The sequence below is a fragment of the Cervus canadensis genome, chromosome 12 (assembly GCF_019320065.1).
Source record: "Cervus canadensis isolate Bull #8, Minnesota chromosome 12, ASM1932006v1, whole genome shotgun sequence".
In the NCBI taxonomy this organism is placed as follows: Eukaryota; Metazoa; Chordata; class Mammalia; order Artiodactyla; family Cervidae; genus Cervus; species Cervus canadensis.
Window position 1 is genome coordinate 22876402 of NC_057397.1, and position 6179 is coordinate 22882580.

Sequence of the window (6179 nt, forward strand, 5' to 3'; positions counted from 1 at the left end):
TCCCTCGGGGGCGGGGCGGCCGGCCGGGTGACTGGGAGGCGCTGGACCGCTCCGCCTGCGTTGCTCCGATCGGTCGGCGGTGTTCGGGTTTTGAAATCTTTACGGGATGTGGCGGAATTACTTCCCAAGCACAGGATGCCGAGTGCCTTGTGGAAATTCATATTAAATCTTTCTTTGAACGACACACTGTATGGCCGAAATAGAGTCATAGGGACAGTCTAAACTTTCCATCACTCTGATTATTGAGGAAAGGAGGACACAAAGAGGCGTTTTAAATCTATGCCTTTTCGTCGACGCCTGTGTGGACCGAGCCTGTAGCTTTAAATCGCCTCTCGGCGCTCTTCCTGGCAGAGCGGGGAATTGGGCGGGGCTGAGAAGAAGTTTGGTTGACTTTATTCTGCTGGCACCCCTGTCTGAACGCATATGCGTTTAAGTCTGTCTGTATGTATAGATTTTCCCTTATACCTTCACCTGCCAGAATGAGCCATCCTCTATGCAGGTGAAGAACTTACCTTGGTTCTGGGCTTCCAGTGTGTGAGAATACACTCCCGGCTTTCCTCATTGTCAAGTCCACTTTACCCACACCTTCCTCCCAAAGACTGAGAGGGGAGAGAAATTGCCTGCGAGACTCCACTTGATGTAAAGATTGTCCCAGGATGATCAGTCTACAATATGTAATCTTCAGTGTAAGCCCTTCATATGTACTTACAGAAGCGTTTAAAAGGAGTGACTGCCTTCTACTATGCTGGGGATTTTAGCCATAATAACAAGTGTTCACTAAATTTAAATAAGTATTATAATAAGCATTAATGTTTATCTTCCATCCTAACAGTGAACATTAACGTGAGCAGTATTATTATAAATATTAGAATATTTATTTAAAACCAACTTAAAGTGTAGCCAGTTTTACTGTTTATGGCCAAAAGTCATTGGGTTTAAATGAGCTTGAATATTAACGACCCTAAAAACTGCAGGTATACAGAATGAATTATGAACATCAGTTGCTGAGCAAGTCATTAGAGACAGGCAGATTTTTACATTTCCTTAGAGTTTAGGGCACCGATAGAATTTGCATGTGGTTATACAGATACAATAAAAGAAGACCATAGATTGGTTTCCTTGCTTAAAAATAATCACAGCACAAAATCACGTACAAATACAGATCAGTGTAGTAACAGCCCCTGAGTGCTGACAGCACCAAATCTCAAGGAACCGGCACTGTCCTGGTCAGCTTTGGAGAGCAACTTCACAGTTAAGCCAAGCTGTTTTCCAAAGAAATCTGAAAGTGAAGGTCACAGGGTAATTATGGTTGCCGAATCCAGGGATAAATACAAAGACTGGGCTTGAAGTGAAGGCTTAATTAACTTCAACAGAACCACCCCATGAGATCAGCAAAAGATAGGAGTTGGCTGTAGTTTTGAAATATTAAAAACATTGTGGAAAGGTCTGGCTGAGGCTTGTAAAAATAATCAGCAGTATATTCCAAGGATATTGGAAAGCAGTATTGGGCTATGCTCGCTGGCATTCTACAAAACCTCAGTGAGACACAGAGTTACTAAAAGCTCTGAGGCATTTATACTGCAGGAAAGGTGCTAAGAATTGAGAGAGAAAATACTAAGGCACATGCACAGAATGAGACTGTTTAAAGATCATAGTTCCAAGTGTTCTAGTATTCAGGTGACAATTGATAACAGCTGATAGATATTGATAAATGGTAGCATGTAATCATGAAGAGAAACTTTATGACAAGAAGAACAGTTTAACTAGTTCTCTGTGGGACAGTGATGTTGTCTTGGAACCTTCATAGGAATTTGATAAAAAGAAATTTGAGTTTTCAGTAACAAGTTGCTAGAAACTTTGTTGTTGTTTTGTCACTCAGTCCTGTCCACTTTTTGCAACCCCATGGACTGTAGCCTGCCAGGCCTCTGTGTCCATGGGATTAACCAGGCGAGAATACTGGAGTGGGTTGCCATGCCCTCCTCCAGGGGATCTTCCCGACCCAGAGATCGAATCCATGTCTCCTGTGTCTCCTGCTTTGGCAGGCAGATTCTTTAGCACTGAGCCACCAGGGAAGCCGGCTAGAAGCTTCTATGAACCATATAATCTTCATATATGAAAATTATATGAAAGTAAATATAAAATAATAGGTTTTTGAATTGAGGTGAATTGATCTTTCAAAAATAATCTTCTATAGGGGTTTAAAATGATGAGGACTGCCTAATGTTTCTTCTGTGTAAGTATTGATAGCAATGAGAATTGACAAACAGCAGAAACTTCTTTGACCACCTTCCATGTAACTGGCTTGCTTGATCCTGCTCTCTACTCTCCATGTGCCCAAACCTAGTAAGGGTATGTGTTCTTGGGGTACCTGCTCCCTTTCACTCCCTCTAGTGGAACTTTATATACATCATGAGTTTTATTTCAACCGCATTTTGCCACTGTGGTTATTATTATAAATACATGTAAGTTAAATATTATGTAAAACAGTCAAATGTGAGTATAAAGCTGAAAGCATTAAATGTCCTGATTAAGATGAGTCACCCAAAACAAAAAATGCCATCAAATTAAATGTTGGAGCAAAAACTGATTGTGAAGAAAAAGAACTGTGTAAGTTCAAACAGATGCTGAGGTCAGATTGCTCAACTTTAAAGAAACCAAGTTGGTCATTCTGTGGATGGTGCTTTACCCATAGAGTTAACGCTGCAACAATAACATAGAAAAGTCCTGCCTTATACTATAAGACCAGTGATTATATATTTACATCTTCGAAGTGCCTAAGGGACTTCCCCGGTAGCTCAAGAGGTAAAGAATCTGCTTGCAGGGCAGGAGACGTGGGTTCGATCCCTGTGAAGACTTCCTGGAGAAGGAAATGGCAGCCGGCTCCAGTATTCTTGCCTGGGAAATCCCATGGACAGAGGAGCCTGGCAGGCTACAGTCTATGGGGTTGCAAAGAGTCAGACATGACTTAGCGGCTCTACAACAACAACAAAGTGCCTAAGATGTCTAGTCTGTTCCACAATTCCCTGCTTTGAGTTTTCTCAATTAACTGACTTACTCTGATGACATCAGACATGGACCTTTCCTGAACACCTGGGTGGTTTTGCTCCCTTCCTACAAGAACCACCTCCCCTTCAGTTCTTCATCAAGTGTGAAATGTCAGACCCACTTACAGAACATTATTAAGATCTTAAGTGATTATGAAGATATTCTGGTTTGTCTGAATGACTCCTGACCCCAAAATTTACCTTAGAGAAACATAACGTGTTTGTGATAAATCTCTTCCAGTTAGATTCCTTGTATTTTCCTCTTTTATTTTTTGTATAAAAGTAAATTTTACAGGGACAGTTAAATTAACTAAAGGTTCAGGGTAATTGAATCCTAAGTAAAATTAGTTTTTTCTACTTTACTGAGAAAACAAAACAATGAACTGATGGCATTTCTTCATGTTTAAGTATTAAACTTCCAAGAAGAGTATTATTGGTATATGCCTCCCTTAAGTGACTTAATATGATAAAAACAATAATTCTGTTTTTTTAATACATCAGTTACATGATGTTTGCTTCTGTCACCGAAGTTCTCTCCTTGGTAAATCATGCTATTCTTGGGACAGTGTCTTTCATATGTTAAGACTGTATATGGCCTGTGTCTAATACATGATTTATGTCTATTCTTAAAATTTATTTTCACCAGGATTTAGAGATACTCCACTCAGTAAGTTTTCCACTTAATATACAGTAATATGTTAGCATTGTAGCCCTTACTGTGGCCCTGATCTTAGCAATAATAATAGTTAAGACTTATTTAAAATAGAGGCAGTCCTGTAGGTATGTACAATAGAAAACTGGATATAATTTCTACCCTTTGAAATTATAATCATGATAATCCATATGATCAACATAAAGCCAGGTACCCATATTGCATACCACTGTATCTGTTGACTTAACTCAGATCTTCTGCATGGTTGAACTCAGTAAATATTTATGAAACTGGATTTTTAACAAAATTTGTCTGTTGTGTGAAGTGTTTCTTTAAATATGAATCTAACAAATACATTAAAGACCCAACATTCATTTCGTCTGTTCAAAACATTTGTTTCACAAGAAAAAAAGTAAGCTGAAATAAATATTAACTTTGGAGCTGTTGAGATGTCAAATATTTGTTCATTTGTGTGCATGTTCTTTATTAAATCCAGTACTTGGCAAAGTATCAATTCAGCTCATAATGTAAAATTTCCCACATTATATTTTATTCTGTAAGTTGTCTGAACTCATATCACACATTCTGTCCATTATCCACCCAAAACCTAAGGTAAAATTATTTTCTTGAAACTCCATTTAATCAAAAAATATACTGTGTAGTATCTGAAATGTTTTGATTTGCAAAAAATAACATTTGAATGCATTCATCAATCATGATTAGAATATATAGTCTATCAAGTTGTGTTTATAACTTTTTACAGAAGAGCCCCAACATACTACATATTGCTGTTGCACAGACTGTGTATAATTCAAGCCAAGTCATGTCATCCAGAATGAAAGAACTCAATAATTTAATATCTTAGCCAATGTGTCCGAAACTTTTTGTCAATGAAAAACATAAAAATTTTTTTTCAAATTATAGATATAACAAAGAGAGCCTCAGTAAACAGTGCTTACCCTATGACCTGAAATATTCATCCATTTTGTTTGTTTGTTTGTTTGTTTGTTTGCACTGGGTCTTCATTGCTGTGCGAGCTTCCGCTAGCTGTGGCAAGTGGGGGTGACTTTCTAGTTGTGGTGCGTGGCCTTCTCGTTGTGGTGGCTTCTCTTGTGGAGCACAGGCTCTAGTGCCCAGGCTTCAGTCGTTGTGGCACATGGGCTTAGTTGCCCTGCAGCATGTGGAATCTTCCTGGGCCAGGGATCAAACCCCCGTCCTCTGCACTGGCAGGCAGATTCCCATCCACTATACCACCAGGGAAGTCTCTTCCATGGTTTTAAGCCCTCTAAATAGATTTCATGATTCTGTTCCCTGGTCACTGTTGAGAGACAGTTTTCTGTAAGCCTCTATGCTTTCTGTTTGTCTTTCCTTGGACATATTGATTCCCTTTTCAAGAATGTTATCTTTACGAGGATTATTGTACAGCAGAGAGCCTGGAAAGACAGAGATGGAATCTCCCTCCAGAGAGAAGGACACGTTTGTTTCCTGTGAAAGTGTTAGTCGCTCAGTTGTGTCCAACTCTTTACGACCCTATGGACAGTAGCCCGCCAACCTCCTCTGTCCATGGAATTCTCCAGGCAAGAATACTGGAGCGGGTTGCCATTCCCTTCTCCAGGGCATCTTCCTGATTCAGGGATAGAACCAAGGTCTCCTGCATTGCAGGCAGATCCTTTACCATCTGAGCCACCAGGGAAGACCTTTTTTCCTGTACATTATAGTAAAAATAACTCCTGGCCGGCTTACTGCCAATTTTAAGAGATTCAGGGTCCCTGAGTTCAAAATTCGTCTCCTGTAACACAAGCCACTGTGGGTACAGGAGTCTTGACACTGTAAGTGTCACCCTGTGGGAACTGGGGCTTGAGAAATGAGTGGGAATGCGGATACTCTGAGGGCTGCCACTGCTTTGTCCCTGAGCCAGGAATCTCGTGTCTTCTGCCAGCTTCCGTGAAACTACTAGGCTAGCTTACTAGCTTCCAGTAGAGTGAAATCCCAGACCTCTCCCCACTTCTGACAGTCATTATCTCCATATTGTCCATTAAGTCATAAAGCAAATTTTCACAACTTGATTTCTTCACCTTAGTTCCGAAGCAAATAGAAAATGCATTTTTCTGCAGCACAAACTTATAAATAATACTGGATTCTGTTACAAAGTGTCTTCCAGAGGCACCTATTTTTCTTTTTCTTTTTCTTTTTTAGCAGAGCTAAGTCTCTTGCTCAGCTGTCATCACCCTGGAGCTTCCCTCACCCAGGCTGTCCTCAAAGCTTTCATAGTTAGAAAAGATGAGACACACCCAGATTGCTCTAGGTAATATGGTTTGTACAAGAATATCTGCAGTCAAGAAGATGCTCAGCAACTGAGTCATTCTGTGTCTCAGTGCTTCTAAAACTGGATCAGCAGATCAAGTACTCCAAGGATGACTCATAATCGTGTAGTCATGTAGAATACAAAGCTCCAGTGACCCACTCTTTCTTACTTGCATCAT